The sequence below is a fragment of the Sceloporus undulatus genome, chromosome 4 (genome assembly GCF_019175285.1).
Source record: "Sceloporus undulatus isolate JIND9_A2432 ecotype Alabama chromosome 4, SceUnd_v1.1, whole genome shotgun sequence".
NCBI classification, from domain to species: domain Eukaryota; kingdom Metazoa; phylum Chordata; class Lepidosauria; order Squamata; family Phrynosomatidae; genus Sceloporus; species Sceloporus undulatus.
Window position 1 is genome coordinate 70045114 of NC_056525.1, and position 18786 is coordinate 70063899.

Consider the following 18786-nt stretch of genomic DNA (forward strand, 5'->3'; position numbering starts at 1 on the left):
TATTTCAAAGAAGACAATGTGAATCTTTATAGTAATTTCTATTGCTTTCTACTGCTAGATTAGAAACTGGATGTCTGTAAGTGATTTAGGTTAAATGGGGCTTGGGAAAACTGTCTTTCTAGAGAAGCTGTCATACCTATTTTGTTTCTCTGCAAACAATGACCAAGAAGACAGCTGTGTATTCCTGTATGGCTAGAGTTGTGGACTGGATGTCCCTTGTGGCCTCTTCCTGATTCTATGATTCATTTCGATTTGGCATGGGGTTGGAATGGATGGCCCTTGTGGTCTCTTCCAACTCTATGATTCTTTGATTCTATTACATATGCATGAATAATCATGAATAATCCTCCTTTGAGTCTCCTGAAATCTATGCAAAGTTATAGTGAGGTGTTTTGTAAGTCAGTTTTGTCATTTGAAGCTTTACAATACAGCACTGCTATTATTAGCCCTTCTATTTTCACATCTATTGAAAAAGCTTATTGTTTTATGTTGTTGCATCAATTAATTTAAAAACTAAATTAAAAAAAATCAGTATTTCCCATGAGAAAAATTCCTAGATTTTGAATAATGTTGTGAACTTGTAATATACCCAGCTATCTTTCCAAAGTCATTCATACTTGTGAAACATATCCCCAAAGAGCTAAGAATCAGTTAAGTTGAAAGAAAGGATAAAAAAGACAACAGGAAAGTGAAAAAGAAAGAACACAAGGAGGAGAGACAAACTAAATGCCACTGGATGGTCTTGCTTTCTTTTTTATATTGCTTGTAACTCCACAAAATGTCTCCACATTTCTTGTACTTCAGGCTGCATTTGCACTACAGAAATAATGCAGCTTGACACCACTTTACTTGTCATGATGGCTCAATGCTATGAAATCCTGAGATTTGTAGATTTATGCGATATTTAGTCTTCTCTCTCAGTTCTTGTACCACAACAAACTACAAGTCCCATGATTCCATAACACTGAGCCATGGCAGTTAAAGTGGTATCAAACTGCATTATTTCTGTAGTGCAGATGCAGCTTTGATTCCACCCAACATATTCCTTTGTCATCAGTTACAGTCACTGTGTTTATTTTCTACACATTCGAGCTTTTTGTATGATTATGACACAGGCTGCCAGTCCAGTATTTCAGGGCCTTTTCTAACAATTTCCATTCTTAGATATATGTGGCATATACATTTTAGTCCTCTGCAGCAAGAACACTGACAAGTCCTATACCTTCTTGAAGACTAAGCAGTTTTAATTTGCACAAGCTTTTGTGGACTATAGACCACTTCATCAACAGCCTTTTAGGCACAGTGTCACAAATTCAAGTGCAAGGGATGGCTTACACCTTTTATTGGGGCCAATGTTTAAAAAGGGTTAAATAAGTGGCTCATGTTTTCAATCTCCTGCCCCTCAACAGCATAACACTTCATGCATCTGATGAGGCAGCTGTACAGATGGGTGGAATCTAGCCACCCCTTTACTGGCTGGATTGGCACTGCAGCAACCACATGCTGCGGCACTGATACAGCTTCTAGACAGCACAAAAAGGAGCTGGAAAAATTGGCTCCTTTTTGCAATCTCTAAAGGGCACCATAATCGTGACCACATGGCGTGATGATGCCCTTTTGGTGCTGCATCGTCTAGATGCAGCACCAGGGCCGCGCTATGATGTAGTGCACTGTCTAGAAGAGTGTGCGGTGTCATGATGCAGTGGGGGAGGAGTTACAGTGTCCAGCATGCAGACGCTGCATTGTGGTTATGCCTATAGGCCGGCACAAAGTGCCGGTCTGTATAACCCCAAAATGACCAAGGATGCTCTCCATTTGCAGTATTAAGACTAAGGATGCTGTTTTATGCCAGGGTGATTCCTAGCTTTAGAGTCCTGATATTACATAACTTATGACATTTGTAAAATTTAGATAGAAGTATCTTGTACCATCATGAGGTATGTATTTTGTGCTTTATAACATTCGCAGAACTGCATACAAATCAACTGAAATAATTAATGGGACCTTCTGCTTTAAGGTTTCTTTGTGTGTATTGGCTATCACTAACATTGTTGACTCCTCTGGAATTTGTCTGATGATCAAATATTTCTATCTAGTGTAGTCTTGTGTTTTCATTTACACAAATATCTGCCTTACAGCAACTACTGTTCCCCTTTAGCTTCAAGGCATGTGTTCCTTCTCAACATTCCAATAGCTGTGATATAATATGACACCAGGAAACGATGGGTTTTAGGATACTTTTATCCAGAAAGGTTTGTATAAGACTTACTGCCATGGTCCGTTTCTCACTGCACAGTTATAGTACTATATTCCACTTTAACTGCCATGGCAACATCCTAAGGAATCTGGAGATCTGCAGTTTAGGGAAGGGAATTTTTAGAATTCTCAACCAGAGAGCTCACAGGCCCCAGGATCCGATAGGATGGTGCCATGGAAGTTAAACTAGAATAATAGCATAGCAATTGTGTAGTTTGAAAGGGCCCTATACCATATTTATTGGTCTAGCTAGACTCTATTATCAACTGTGTGACTTGCAGCAATTCTCTAGGGCCTCAGTTCTGTTCTCTTTGCCTATTAGTTGATCTTCTAACTGGAGAAGGCATGGACTGAACCTATGATCTTGTTGTGCACACAACAGATACACTTTACCAATGAGACAGAAATCCATCCTGTTATCAAGGATTGGATTATGACAGAAGGTGCCGCTTCCCTTTGCTTGAAAGGCACATATATTTAGAGGCTTTTTCGTTATGTAATCATACCAACACAGAGTCTTTTGGTCCCTCAGAGATTAGGAAATTTATCATAGCATGAGCATTCACGAGGTATATCACACTTCATCAGACACATAAAGTGCTATCCACCATTTCATGTTTATACACAGTGCAGAGAGTTCTGCCAATACCATGGGCTGTAAAAGACACACACACACACACACACACACACACACACACACACACACACACACATGCAAATGGGTTTGAGAGCAAATTAAGCCAAACTCTTCCAAGAAGCCAAAATGATTAAACTGATTTTAAAAAAATAACAAGATGATATGAGTAATTGGAAAAGAAAATAATGCCTGGTAAAGGTGAAGATAGTAGGAAAAGAGGAAGACCATATTATAAGTGGATTGGAACAATGAAGCCTGAATTAGTAAGAGTAGGGCTGTTAATAACTTGGTCTCTTGAGGGGGGGGGGGTCTTTCATTTATAGGGTTGCCATAAACTGAAGCCAACTTCATGGTACATAATAATAACAAAAATCATAATAAGCATGGTAGGATTTTTGTTATTATTATGCAGTATGATGTTATTATGTGTGCCTTCATTTCCTGACATATGGTAACCCTAAGACAAATCTATCACAGAGTTTTCTTAGCAGGATTTCTTCAGAAAGGATTTGCTTTCCTTTTAGGCTAAGAAAGTGTGGTTTGCCAAGGATCACCTAGTGAGTTTCCATGGCCAAATAGAGATTCCAAGCCTGGTCTCCTGGAGTCCTAGTCCAACACTCAGACCATTGCATTACTCTGGCTCCTGCAGGGTGTGGTGTGGGGAGGGTATGTGTTTTGTTCTGCATTTTACACATTTTATACCCCACTACCTTGCAGATTTCTATTCCAGTATATCCCTTTGTCTAAAGTCCCTAGATTCCCCATCTGAATACCCACTCCCCATACTACAACACACTTTGCAAAGAGAACCCTTGCTGCTAAAGCATGGAAAGTTCAATCAAATCATAACTCCCTGGTACTGGAATTGGTTGTCACTGTATGATACATGAATTGGTCGAACTGGGAAATTAAGAGATTATAGTGTAGGAACTTACCCTCTGGGTTGTTGAGATGAGTTGCTACTCTAGAATAATCACAGACTCAGAACCTTCCTCTGCTGGACAAAACATCAGGAAGAAGACCAGGAAAGAAACAACACCTATGCTATGGCTACAAGTTCAGACTTTGCCCCCTCTGTGCAAGGAAGCCTTAATAAGGAGAGCTGAAAGCAGTCTAAAAGCCATGGAGCAATTAATATTCCTCATAGCTCCATAGTTTCATGACGCAGGGGGCACACCGTTTGCTCTTTGGTCTCTTCTATGCACAGAGAAATATGCCACTCCTTTCAATATGGTCCCTCCTGCTACAAACAAACTCTAACTTGCAGCTCTTTTATGGGCAATTCATGTATCTCCAGATGGTGTTGGACTGCAACCCCCATGATCCCTCATTACTGGTTGTATTGGATAGGGTTGACAGGACATGCAGTGGGAAAACATCTGGAGAGCAACAGGTTTCTCATCCCCTATTCTAGGAACAAACTAAGCCAAGCTTAATATTATATTAGATAAGAACTTGGAAATGTTACTTTTTGGATTAAAGCTCCTAGATTCCAGGAGTTCTAGTCCAAAAGATTAACTTTTCCAGTATCTGCATTAAACACAACTTTGCTTTTGTTGGTGTGTATCATTTTGTTTTATTTAAAACAGCAGTCACAGGTGACCTCATTTTGTACTGGGGCCATGACAGAGGTGGAGAAGGCTTAACTTGTTTTTGGTAGTGCAGTTTTACTGAGCCTACCCCAAACTGAGCTTGTATATTTATGAAGTTCCTCCCACAAGACAACAATCTGATAGGCTGACCAGGAACTCCCACTGTTTTATTTGGAAGATAGATATTCTGAAGTAGTTAAGAAAAAAAGTCCTTCTTTTAATTTATATCCTTTGCTGGCAGTGCTGATCCTGTTTTCTTTGGCAGCTGCTAAGAGCTGCAAACATTAAACCACAAGTACAGGAATATCTGCAGGAATTTTGTGGTGGGAGGGAAGCAAAGCTGCAGAGTGGTATTAGTACAAGTTGTGTGCATAGCACACTGCTGCTACATACCTATTTATTTTCCTTTGTATGCATACATGTGCTCTGTTCCTCACTGTTGCTTTCAGGGATATTTGGAAGCCTACAAACAATGAAAGGATAATTATCAAACCTTAGGATTGAATGCAAACATTAGAGGCATCAGGAAGGCCAACAAAATTTCTATATGGACTCAGGAATATTTAAAAAAACGAAAACAAAACAAAACCAAGAAGCAGAACCAACCAGATGAACAAAATACACCCCTAACAATGCATTGGTATTTTCTGGTATTGTTGTCATGCTCTTATCATAACATTGACAATCTCATGTTTTCTAGATTGATTTGCTTCATCTCAGGAATGCTGATGGATATGCCTCCAATGTTTCTCAGATGAAAAGTGGGACACGTGTGACTAAGCAACATCAGAGCCTAGGCAAGATGCCAAAAGTTATAAACGAGGAAGAACACACAAGTTAGAAGAAGCTACAGCAGTTTACTTTTTCCCAAGTCTACTGGGAAAAATAAGATTCTTCCCCACATCTTCCCCCCTGCCCCCAGCTGAGTTAATTGAATGCAAACTACTTTTGCACTTTGAAGTTTGCAGCAACTGAAATAAGATGAAGGCAGTGGGTGAGGAGAACAGAAATGGGGGCATTTTAAAAGTATCTGAAAAAGTAAGATAATAGGGGATTAATTAGGACTGTTGGTATGAGGTGCTAATTCTAACATGTGGGCCTCAGCCCAATTATGAGTCCCTGCTAGAGTAGATCCTTTGAATCCATCACTGAATGGTAAATCAAAATTTATGTAAATCTCATTGATTTAGTGCAGCGGCCCGCGACCTCCTTTGGGGAGGAAAGTCCCGCCCATGGCCCCCCTGATAGGTTGGGAGGCCAGGAAGGGGCGGGACTTCCAGCCACCTACAAGCCCCAGGAGGATTTGAGGCCGGAAGTCCCGCCCCTTCCCAGCCTCCCAACCAATTAGAGAGGCCACCCGGGGAGAAGGGGCGGGACTTCCGGCCGCTAAAGCCTCTGGGGCATGCACTCCCTTCTCCCCGTGGTTGCCTGGCAGCCGCGGGGAGAAAAAGAGGAGGCAGCCCCGACTGTCCCTTCCTCCCCGTGGCTGTCTGGCAGCCGCGGGAAGGGAGGGAGGAGGACCCCCGCCCCCTTCCCTGTCTCCCCGCGGCTGTCTGGCAGCCGTGGGAAGGGAGGGAGAGGAGGAGGGACCCCCGCCCCATCCCCTTCTCCTTGCGAGGGCTAGCCCTTGCAGAGAGAAGGGAAAGAGGAGGGAGCCCCGCCCCTTCCCCTTTTTCCCGCGTGGTGCCAGCGCTAGCGCCGGCACCCGCAGAGAAAAGGGGAGGGGAGGTGGGGGATTCCCAACCTGGCGACCCCCGCAAAAGGGTCACATGACCCCCAAAGGGGTCGCGACCCCCAGGTTGGGAATCCCTAATTTAGTGGGAAGGTCTCCTCTAGCTCAGTACAGGGATGCTAAGTCTGAAAGAGAGTGCCTCTAAGCTGTAGAAATAATGCAGTTTGACACTACCTTAACTGTTGTGGCTCCAGCCTACAGAATCCTGGGATTTGTAGCTTTGTGAGGTACCAGCACTCTTTGGCAGAGAAGGCTAAAGACCTTGTAAAACTACAAATCTCAGAATTCCATAGGATGCTGCCAAAGCACTCAAAGTGGTTGTCAAAGTCCATTATTTCAACTGTGTAGATGTACCCAGAGTTTCAGTAGTGGTAGTCACATAGGTCATTCTAAACACTCTTTTGACTGGCAAGATGTATGTTTAGCCTGTGCATATTAAGATAAGTACATAAATAAATTTATGATTCCATGATGAGGTCAATCGCCATGCACAGCCACACCCAACCCCATGCACAGCCATGAACAAGCAGATCTATCTATAGCAGAGCTATTTGCTCACTCAGCCCGATATCAAGGATATATTCACGTCAGGTCTACTTTAATATAAAGCAGAAGCCTAGTCAAACTGGGTCTCTGCTACCCTCCCAACTATTCTCAATATGTCTGGCTACTCTGAGCATGAAGTTTTTCCTTTTCCCAAAGAAAAAAAAAGCCAATGGCCTTTTTTCTTCAGTAGCAGGAAAAGTTATGTTTTAGAGGACAACATTTGGCTGGAAAAAAAGAGGTTCAGTACATTTATTTAAGATTATATATGTATGTATGTATTGGCCTGTGAATGCTGACACAAAGCACAACTCAGCTGTGAGAGCCAAACCATTCTTGGCAAATTGTTCATCTCTGTAGTGCCGTCTGCCAGCAGTGATTGGGCATGTCTTGAAATCAAGCTGGGAAGAAATTTGTATAGATTTGAAATTTTTTCCTAGACCCAAATCTTCCTTCCTTCCTTCCACTACCTGCTGTGTTGAAACAAGCAAAACGCAGCAGATCAAAACTGGCAGCAGCCTTCTTCCGGGTAACTGTTTATCCCTCTGAAGCCCAGTATGAGCATTGTGGTAGGAAGCTAAATTCCTTCATATTATGATGCAGGGACAACATTCTCAGAGATAAACATGTCATGGGGTATTGTATATTAAGTGAAATTCTGCTATCCTGTTCTGAAAGCTTTCTTTTACCTTGCAAAGCTGCAGCTTCAAAATGAGTGGAGATTTAGCTGCTGGCAGTGGCCAGACAGGTTTGGGGCACAAACAAGGGAAATGAAAAGCGGGCTTTGTAATCCTTTCCTTCTAGCCACTTGTCAAAACCAGCCTCTTCTTCTTAACTATTCTCATGGGAAGGCAAAATAGATGGGGGCATGTATTTAAAAAAATCTCAAAAGCAGAAGGGGGTTTTGAGATGACAAAATGCTGGAAAGAAAACCACTAATCACTCTCCCCAGAATATATTTTGTTGAGTCCAATTTGTGTGCATAGTTTGTGCTGCTGCAACAGACCTATGCACTTTCCATGTTTGTGTGTCTGTAAGTGAATATGCACAAGCTCATTGCACACATGCATTCCCTTGGTCATTTTGCCTGCCCCTTTTCTTTGACTGCCAAAATTCTGTTTCTAAATGCTCAAATGAAGGTTTGTGTTACTACAATGTAGAAATTTTGGGAACTGAAGAAAACATTCATTTGCAGCTGCAGAATTCTTATGCAGAGCAATATTGTCATTTTTCTTCTCTGTAGCTACTCCCTGCCCCTTTGCTTCTCCCCATGTACTTGGCAGTGCTTTTGCAGTAAAGGTGAAGTATTCAGGAGTAAAAATTGTGGAATTGCATTATGTATGTGGTTATCCAAATCTTTGGGCATCTTCTACTGAAAACTATTTATTAACTGTTCAGCTAAATCTTTCTGTCTGGACTCTTTACCCTTTCACTTCTCTTTACCGCAAACCAAGAACTTCCATCAAACAACCACAGTTATGTTGTTGCTTCTCTACTATTAAAATACTGAGCACCCAGTCTGTAACAGATGTGAACATCATCTCCATAGTGCCATCTAGTAAGGAATGCTGGTAGTGCTGAAATGTCAACCAACACAAAAGACCACTATGGCCGCTGCCACATTGCAGAATTAATGCAGTTTCACACCACTTTAATTGCCATGACTCTGCGTCATAGAATTCTGGGATTTGCAGTTTGTTGTGGTGTCAGGGTTCTCTAACAGAGAAGGTTACATTTCTTATGAAACTTTAACTCCCAGAATCCCATAGCGTGGAGCCATGGCAGTTAAAGCAGAGTCAAACTGCATTAATTCTGCAGTGTAGATGTAGCCCATCCGTATGGTAAAAAGTGGTGAAAGCATGCATAACTTCTCCCCTCTTCATAATTCTTATGAATGGAGAAAACCATTCTATTTTTAGAGTTCCAGAATTAACTCTAGGTTATTCTCACAGCCAGGTATTTTGTTTTGTTTTGTTTTGTTTTGTTTATTTATTTATTGTATTTATACCCTGCTCTTCAGCCACAAAGATTCTCAAGTGGCTTACAGATTGTTAATTAGACAGTTCCCTGCCCTCAGGTTTATAATCTAAAAAGACATGACACAAAGGGAAAAGGGAATGGCATTGGGGAAGGGGATCAAATCCAGCGGTTCTTCTGTCCCTCTGAGGCCAGAAGATGGCAGATGTAATGGAGGGAGGGCTCTCCTGCTTTGTCTGACTAGGCCTGATGGAGCTGGACCTCCTTTCTGATGATGAAAATGAACTGATGAAAATGGCACAATGGTTGCCAGATCAGGAAGGTCCCAGACCTGAGCATTCAGCACCATATCCTGAAACCCAGGGTTGACCTCTTGCACCCTGGTGGTACAGCGGTTAAATGCCTATACTACAGCCACTCACTCACAAACCACAAGGTTGTGAACTCAATACCAGCCAGGGGCCCAGGGTCAACACAGCCTGGAATCCTTCCTAGGTCGCTAAAATGAGTACCCAGCTTGTTGGAGGCAATAAGCTTACACATTGTTAGTCACTTACAGAGTGCTTAAGTGCACTGATAAGTGGTATAGAAATGTACTTGCTATTGCTATTGTACATAAAACTTAAATATATAAAATAAATAAATAAATAAAAATACGTACATACAAGACAGACAAACATAAAAATATAATCACACTACTAAACCTACAAAAGTAAATTAAAAAAAAGGGGGGGGGAGAGAAAGGTAATAATAATGTCCAACTTTTCAACTAATGGTTGTATATGATGTGATCTCAAACTTCCTCTATTGACAATTCCTTATTTTAAGTTTCTACTTTTGGTTAATCATATTAATCTTCAAATCCAACTACTAAACATTTCCCCTGTTGTATGTGTAGGAAGTAATTACTGGTTCCCAATCTTTCTTAAAACTACTCAGACATTTTGCTCTAATTAAGACAGTCAACTTATCCATCTCACCCAAATCATACAGTTTCAATATCCAAACTTCTTTCTTGGGGTCATCTTGTCCTTCTGTTTCTGTGTGTACAGGAGTCTCACAGCTGTGATTATATATTGTATAATTCTCCCATACTTAATCTCTTCTTGTTCATCAAACAGTCCCAAGAGAAAAGGTTCGGGTTTCCATGTAAGTTTTATCTTCAACATATCTTGAATCAGTCTATGAATCAAAGTCCAAAACCTGGTGATATTATAAAGGTGAGGATACAAGAGGTAGCCATTGTTGATGCCATTAACCATGACACATTAAGCATGAAATACCTTGGCACAGAATGTGCCATTCAGATAAAAAACATACCAAGTCTAATGAATGAGGGGAATATGTATGTTTACACTTTTCAGGACAGTGCTCTCACTGTGAGATTCCTTCTTCTTGCCCTGAGAACTGGCCAAGAGGGGCCCTGAGATCTGTGAGCCCTTCAAACCACTTAGTTCTTGAGGAAACATTGACCATTAGATGTTGCTAGACTACACTTTTCATTTCTGGCTTTTGCCCATGCTGACAGAAGATGCTGAAAATCGGCAGTCTGACAGTATTTGGAAGGCAGCAGCTTCAATACTCATTGATGTGAAAGGACTAAACAAGGGCTAAACATTGTCCATAGAATAGAAATCTGAATGTAGTCTTGAAAAGAGCTGAAATATTCTGGAACTGTCTTTGTCTTTGGGGAATAGCTATGGGGGCAAACAGTCACATTGGGTTCAACAGTGAGACTGGATTGAGATGGCCATTCAGCAAGCGCTATGCATCTGACCATTTCACAATATACCACCATCCATCAAGGAAGAAATTGGAAAAGTTACTTTGAGGATATGATTCACATGAAATCAAGCCATGAGAGATTCTAGGCGTTATAACCCAAAAAGTAACTTTCTCACACTATATTTGGAGTAGATGAATGACAAAGTGCTCATCTGTACACACACTTTGAATCAAAAATATTTATGAAGACACAGCTTGTGATTTTCTATTCTGGTATCTTCAGGTCATGATAATAGTTCATTGAGCTTGATTTCCTCTGATTCAAAGTGCTTGGGCTTGTTTTTCCACCCCTGTCCACCTAGCAGGTATCACTGACACATTCCGGGCAACTCGAAAGTGATCTAATGTGACTACTACTTGATTTCAGCCCCACATTGGTCATTCTGGAGTGGTTGGGGACACCTAAACTGATATCTTTTTGAGTACTTTTGTGGTAATTTCAGTGATCTAGAAGCAAATGTTTTCACACTCCAAAATAATTTTTCAGGATCCAGTTGTTTTACTGAGGAGTTTGGAGGACTTCAAAAGGGAGTGGGGTTAGTTCCCCCCACCCCATATTGCTTCTTCCGAGGCATCAGGGACAAGGTAGATTGCTTTAGAAATTGCACCTGTCTGCCCTAATGCCTATAGGCAGCATTTTGCTCATGATCAGGATCAGACAGATCATTCTATTGGAAGCCTGCCTGCCTGCCTAACACAATGTTCTAACTTGCATAGATTCAGGCCCAGAGCTTATATGAGCACTAAGGACTTTTTCACACGGTGACCTATGTGCTTCCATCCTGAAAATGGTTAAAGTGCTGGCATCCCGAAAAAGCAAGTCAATTTGCTAATGGTTATCATACACAAAGCACAACAAGGGGTTAAAGGCACATTAAAGTGGGTCAAATGTGAATTTGGGTATCAAATGGAGGAGGACAAATCCCCATGCTAGCTTAGGAAATAACTTTTATGCGCACGATCCAAACTGTCATTTCCACAAGTGCCTCCCCTCCTCCTCCAACCCATTCATCATTGCCACAAGCCATTACTTAGCCAAGGGCAAGCCAGGATTACTTCCATCTGTGTAGAATGGCCACCACCTTGCCTTACCTACAAGCTGCAGCTGTGCTGAGAAGACAGCCCAACGACAATAGCTATGGACAGCTTTAGTATCTCTAAACCATATAGAATGTTACACGTTGGATGCAAGCTACAAGAAAAGAAATTCCATCTCAATATTAGGAAGAACGTCCTGACAGTAAGATCTGTTTGACAGTGAAATACACTCCCTTGGAGGATGTGGGAGTCTCCTTCTTTGGGAATTTTAAAAAAGAGGCTGGATGGCCATCTGTCAAGAGTGCTTTGATTGTTTATTCCTGCATGACAGGGGGTTGGATGGGCTTTGGGGTCTCTTCCAACTCTATCATACAACAACTCTGACAACCACAAGGTCAGCAGATAAGCAGTTTGAAACCCAAACATTGTGTGATGGAATGAGCTCCCGGTTCCTAGTCTCAGCTTCTCCCAACCTAGCAGTTTGAAACCATGCAAAAGTGCAAGTAGATAAATAAATACCACTTTGGTGGGAAGGTAATAGTGCTGTGCAACCATGCTGGCCACATGGTCACAATCGTCTGTGACAACGCTGGCACTTTGGCTTAGTAATGAAGATGAGCACTGCCCCCTATAGGCAGACACGACTAGAGAACCACTTCAAAGGGGACACCTTTACATTTACTTTTTATGATTCTATGCTATCCAACATGGACTTAACCATATAGCCCAGTCATATTCCAGTGTTGCCCATTGCTATTACTTCTGCCATCTGTTGCAGTAGCTGGAACTACTGGGAGGAGGGGTGTTCAGAGCACTTGGCAGGCTCTCAGCTTGCTCTGTCTTCCCACTTCATGATGAGAGCTGCTACTTGTGAGAGCCAGACAGCTTGGTGCCAGATGCAGAGTAGGCCAGTACTGAACCTGAACCAGGGCATGGAGGGTGGGGAGTGAAGTGAGCCACAGTCCCTGGGCCTCCCCTCCTTCAGAAAGACACAGAGGGCTAGATAGGCAGCCCTGCAGTGCTCCTTTTTACAACAGAGTGCCCCATGGGCATCTCACAAAGGAGGAATTCATATTGATTGGTAGGAAAGCAGTAGGTGGGTGTGCTTCACTTTGTATATAGAGGATCCTTTAACTCCTTCCAGCAATAATTCTGAGTGGTCCCAGATCTGATCTCCATTTTTTTCTTTTGATCTCTGACTGCAGCTGTAATATATGAGTCTGCAGCCAAGGCCTCTGATTATTTTTTTAAAGTCAAAATCCAGGGTTGCTATGGTACCCAGGGAAGGAAAAATGCCTACACAGTAACTATGGAGACTCATTCATAGCTCTCTGACAGGGGCTTAAGGATACTGGATGTGATATAACTCTTTTATATGCTTCCTTCCATTTTGCAGTAAAATTTAAAAGATAAATAAATGACTCCTTTGCAACATTTGTCCAGAGACCTGAGCTCATGGCTTCTAAGTCAGAGCAAAATACCCCTCCCCCAGCTTGATCCCTTTGCAGATACACCCCCACTTAGTTAAAATCAGACATTTTAAAATTCTGTTTTGACTTGTGTCTTTCTTTTAACACTTTATTTCAAATCCCCTTGGCCCAGGCTAGGATTTTCTAGTTCACAGAATCTTATTAATTCTTACTGAGTGCAATGGGTATGAACTAATTTTTCTCATAGACCTCCTCTACTTTCATATTACACAAGGAATCAAACAGTTCTTTCCATTGAAAAAATACTTCCAGAAAGCCTTTCTCCTTTGGAAATCAAGAACAGATTGACTCTGATTACCACATTTCTTTATTGTTATGGGTTAATTTATAGGGCCTACCTATAAACAAGAGAGCCAGTGTGATGTAGTGGTTTGAGTGTTGGATTACAACTGGAGACCAAGTTTTGAATCCCTGCTTGGCCATGGAAACCCACTGGGTGACCTTGGTTAAGTTACACTTGATCAGCCTCAGGGTGCAAACCAACTTTTCTCCTATGCCCCATAGTCAGATATAGATTGATAACATCATCCAGTAATAGCTTGGTGGATTATGCTATCAATCTGTGTCTGGCTATGTGTTATACATCCCCTTCGAGGCCGGCTCATCAGACCTCATCAGACCTAACAGGCGCAGGTCGAGAGTTCATGGTCTCCATGACTCCCATAGGCCTGTCCCAGATAGTTTCAGGTCCAACACATTGTGCGGGTAATACACTCGATGTGGTCTTTACTACGGATCAGGAATATCCTTGGGCGGAGGTAATTCAAACCACCGCCCTGTCATGGACGGATTATTATTTGGTCAAGGTGGGACTGAGGGCTACTATCCAGACCTCCCTCGGGGGTGGAGGACCTATTAAAATGGTCCGCCCTCAAAGGCTGATGGAACCCAAAAGGTTCCAAGAAGCCCTAGAGGGTCTTGTGGTTGGGAAAGATGGCGATTCTGTCGAAGCCTTGGTTGATACCTGGGATAACAATCTTACCAGGGCTTTAGACACTATCGCTCCCAAATGTCCTTTCCAGCTCGCTTCTAACAAAAAACCATGTTACACTCAAGATCTTCAAAAAATGAAGCGAGCCATGCAATGACTAGAGTGTCACTGGCAGAGACACCACCGCTTATCTGACAAGACACGCCATAAGGCCTTTCTTCATTCTTATAGAGTGGCAATCGATGCAGCAAAGAACTCGTTCTATGCTGCTCGTATTGCATCAGCATAGTCTCGTCCAGCAGAGCTGTTCAGGGTGGTTAAAGAGTTGACTCAACAACCTCCCACCCTGAACCCACTTTTAGAACCAACTAAAGCCTGCTGTGACTTATTCAATGACTTTTTTGCAGATAAAATCTCTCAGATAAGGGCTGATCTCAATGCCAGTATTATAACAGAAACTATAAGAGAGGCATCCAGTGACTCCGTGGACTGTGTTAGACTGGATCACTTTGAGCTCGTGAATACTGATGAAGTGGACAAACTGCTTGGAAGCGTAAGGAAGATGACTTGCCCTCTAGATCCCTGCCCATCTTGGCTAACCGCCCAGGGAGGGGATACAGTAATAACCTTACTACAAATCATAATCAATGCATCTCTCAGGGAGGGTATATTTCCATCTAAATTTAAACAAGCAGTGGTCAAACCACTCTTGAAAAAACCCTCCCTTGATCCCCGGATTAGAAACAACTACAGGCCAGTCTCCTTGTTACCATTTTTGGACAAGGTGATCGAGAGGGCAGTTGCCTTCCAACTCCAGGCTGTCTTGGATGAAGCCGATTATCTAGACCCATTTCAAACTGGCTTCAGGGCAGGTTATGGAGTTGAGACTGCCATGGTCACCTTGGTCAATGATCTCTGTCTGGGCATCGATGGGGGAAATGTGACCCTGTTGGTGCTTTTGGATATCTCAGCGGCTTTCGATACCATAGACCATGGTATCCTTCTGGAACGCCTAAGAGATTTGGGTATCGGGGGCACTGCGTTGCAGTGGTTCAGCTCCTATCTCTCAGGCAGATTCCAGATGGTGATGCTGGGAGACAGTTGCTCTCGTAAACGGGAGTTGACATCGGGTGTCCCTCAAGGCGCCATCCTGTCTCCCATGCTGTTTAATATTTACATGAAGCCGCTGGGAGAGATCATCCAGAGACATGGGGTGCGGTGTTATCAGTACGCTTATGATACCCAACTCCATCTCTCCGTGTCCCCGGCTGCTGCAGTGACCAAGGATGGCATCTCTCCTCTAAATGCCTGTCTAAATGCCAGCCGGTAATGAGCTGGATGAGGGGAAACAAGATCAAGCTGAATCCAGAGAAAACGGAGGTACTTGCGATAGGAACCCCTGGACTGGATGGGGAGGTTTGTCAACCAGTCCTGGACGGGGTCACACTTCCCTGAAAGGACGAGGTTCGCAGTTTGGGAGTGCTCCTGGACTCGTCTCTACAGTTGACATCTCATGTGGAGGCAGTGGCCAGGAGTGCTTGGTACCAACTTCGGTTGTTACGCCAGCTGTGCCCCTACCTGGCTCAGAGAGACCTTGAAGCAGTAGTACATGCATTGGTAACCTCTCGCTTAGATTTCTGCAATGTGCTCTACATGGGGCTACCTTTGTACCAAGTTCGGAAGCTTCAGTTAATCCAAAATGCTGCAGCCAGATTGGTCACGGGATCATCACGATCGAACCATATTACACCAATATTAAAATCTTTACACTGGCTGCCGATTAGCTTCCGGGCACAATACAAAATGTTGGTCGTTAGCTTTAAAGCCCTACATGGCTCGGGCCCGAGTTACTTAAGAGAACGTCTCTCCCTACACAATCTGCCCTGCACTCTTAGAACTTCAGGGAAGAAATTGCTGGAATACACAAAAACTAGACTGGTCACTACTTCCCAAAAAGCATTTACAGCCGCAGCCCCAAAATTATGGAACAACTTACCGGAAGAGATCCATCTTATTACCACACTAGAAGCCTTTAAGAAGGCATTAAAGACGGATCTCTTCCGGCAGGCATATCCACCCAACCTGCTATAGTTGAATACTCCCACTCTGATTTGATAATATGGAAAACAGACGGCGATTCAGATGCTTTAATTCCCTTATTGCAACACTGCTGGTTGATTAGTATTGTATTGTATAGTATAATATTGTTATATAATGTTGTTTTTAATCTGTTGTGCACTTTGTATTCTCGATATTGATGTGATCCCGCCTCGATCTGTAGGGAGAGGCAGGAAATAGAAATAAAAATTTATTATTATTATTATTATTATTATTATTATTATTATTATTATTTAGCCAAACATTTTTCTGATTCTCATCCCCTCCACCAGTCACGGAATAGTCATTCCATCAGCGCTATCACAGCAAAACCATGAGTCCTGGGGGAGGTGAGTGGGGAGCTATAGTGGGAAATTCTAGCATGGATCAAGGGGATTTTATCTACATATGAAACTCTTACCCTGTGCTGGACAATGTAGGATATTGGCTGTTATTAGCATCCCTTGAAGAATGTATACAACTGTTCCTAATGTCTACACAAACTAGCCCATTAAACTTGGCTGCCAGGGCTATTTGACTGATCTCACACTTAGACAGACATGTGTAAATAGATGTATTTTGTAGAGTAGATTACAATGAATCTGAAGGCAAGACCAGTCCTACCATCAGTCAGAGTGAGGCAGTCACCTCAGGTAGAAGGGACTGGTGGCACTGAATGGTGGTAAATGTTGGAAAACAGAACACTGTGTGCCATGCAGCAGTGGCGTCCCACACTGAGGTGTCACCTGGTGCAGGGGGTGGGGCTTTGGAAGTGGGGATTAAAGGGCATGCCCTCACCTTCCTGCCTGGTGTGGATTTACATGTGTATAAAGCTATGCCAGGCAGGGATGAAGGGGTGCCCTGGGCCTCTCCCTCCCTGCTGCACACCATGGCGTGCAGCAGGGAAGTTTAGGGGGACACTCATCCAGGTGTCATGCCTCTTCTGGAATGTCAACCCTCTTCTGGGGTGTCACCCAGTGTTACCTGCACCCCCTGCACCCCATAGTGATGCCACTGCCGTGCAGGCTTCATTCCTCCTCTTAAATCAGCCTGCTGTCATCAGATATGGTGGAAGATACTGTCCCATTGTTGACATAAGATTCAATGCCCAGTTCTGTCAGTTTCTGTTTGTTCAGTGCTGAGCTCAAGCTCCCCAGGCAGCAAAATATCTTGGGCTGGCAATACACAAAATATCAATCTTGACTAAACTGACAATATGAAAGGAAGCAGCGATTGGAAAAGGAACTCGAAGTAAGGCCCTGCAAAATAAAATGGCAAAGACAGAGAAAAACAACAGCATGTTAAATACCAACAGGTTTTATTGGCATAAGATTTCATGAACTGTAAGCCATCACAGGTCCAAGCAGGGTTCAGGAAAAGAAGAGATACTAGGGACCATATTGCAAACATGTGATGGCTGGTGGAGTGTACCAAGGAATTCCAAAAGAAAATCAGCATTTACTTTATAGACTATAGCAAAGCCTTTGACTGCATAGATCATGAGAATCTATGGGACACTCTTAAAGACATAATAGTGCCAACACATTTGATAGTCCTGATGAGGAATCTGTACTCAGGACAAGAGGCTACTGTCAGGACAGAACACAGGGAAACAGAATAGATCCCAGTTGGAAGAGGGGCCAGGCAAGGCTGCATCCTTTCACCCTATCTGGTCAACTTGTATGCAGAACATATTATAAGAAAAGCAGGCTTGGACACAGAAGCAGAGAAGTGAAAATAGAAGGAATATCAACAATCTTTTTGATATGCAGATGACACCTTAGTACTAGCAGAAAATCTTACAGATCTGGAACAACTTCAGGATGATCAATGAAGAAAGTGCAAAGGGAGGCTTGCTGTTGAACATAAAGAAACCAGAAATAATGTGACCACAGAGAATCTACACAAATTCATCCTAGACAATCGAGAAATAGAAACAGTAAAAGAATGCTCATACCTGGGATCAAATATTCATAGGAACAGGGACTGTAGCCAGGAAACCAGAAGAAGATAAAGAATGGGAAAGACAGCTATGAAAGAACTAGAAAAGATCCTAAAATGCAAAGATATACAACTGAAGACAAAAGTTAGAGTCGTACAAGCCATTCTATTCCCTATTGCATATACAGATGTGAGGGCTGAACAGCTAAGAAAGAAGATAGGAGGAAAATTCATTCAAGATATGGTGCTGGACAAGAGTGCTGAGGATTCCATGGACAGCCAAGAAGACAAACAAATGGGTTCTAGATCAGTTCAAGCCAGAAATCTTCCTGGAAGCCAAGATGACAAAACTGAGGCTGTCATGCTTTGGACACATCATGAGAAGGCACCATTCATTGGGGAAAAAAACCCAATAATACTAAGAAAGGTGGGACGAAAGAGAGAAATGCCACATGTTAGATGGATGGATTCTATTAAGGCAGACACATGACTTGGCAGGGACTAAGCAGAACAGTGGAGTCTTGGGGATGTCCCATCCACAGGGTCGCTATTGCTTGAGATCAAATTGAGGGTGGTTAACAACAACAGCAGCAACAAGGCCACCATCACTTCTTCATTGCCAAGGTGTCACAAAACTCTGTGTTGTATTTGCTGCAACTAGACTTTCTCCGGTCTGCCTAAATACCCTAAAGGCTCCAGTAGAGGAGTGGGGATATTATTATTATTATTATTATTATTATTATTATTATTATTATTATTATTATTAT

The 18786-nt window shown here is 42.6% G+C and overlaps 1 protein-coding gene across 5 annotated transcripts in view; it reads right to left on the reverse strand.

Moving 5' to 3' along the window:
* Positions 1-18786, reverse strand: part of EPS8L3 (EPS8 like 3) — a 71862-nt gene that overhangs the window by 31367 nt on the left and 21709 nt on the right. Inside the window, exons 1-2 of one of the 5 annotated variants that reach the window (XM_042466002.1) lie at positions 7450-7492; positions 4879-4948 (exon numbers count right to left, since the gene is read on the reverse strand). The gene's annotated coding sequence lies outside the window, so the exon portion shown is untranslated. Of the gene's footprint in view, positions 1-3828; positions 4100-4878; positions 4949-7449; positions 7493-18786 lie in introns of those variants that run through there. The other 4 variants (XM_042466003.1, XM_042466005.1, XM_042466004.1 and 1 more) reach the window with 4 other exon arrangements.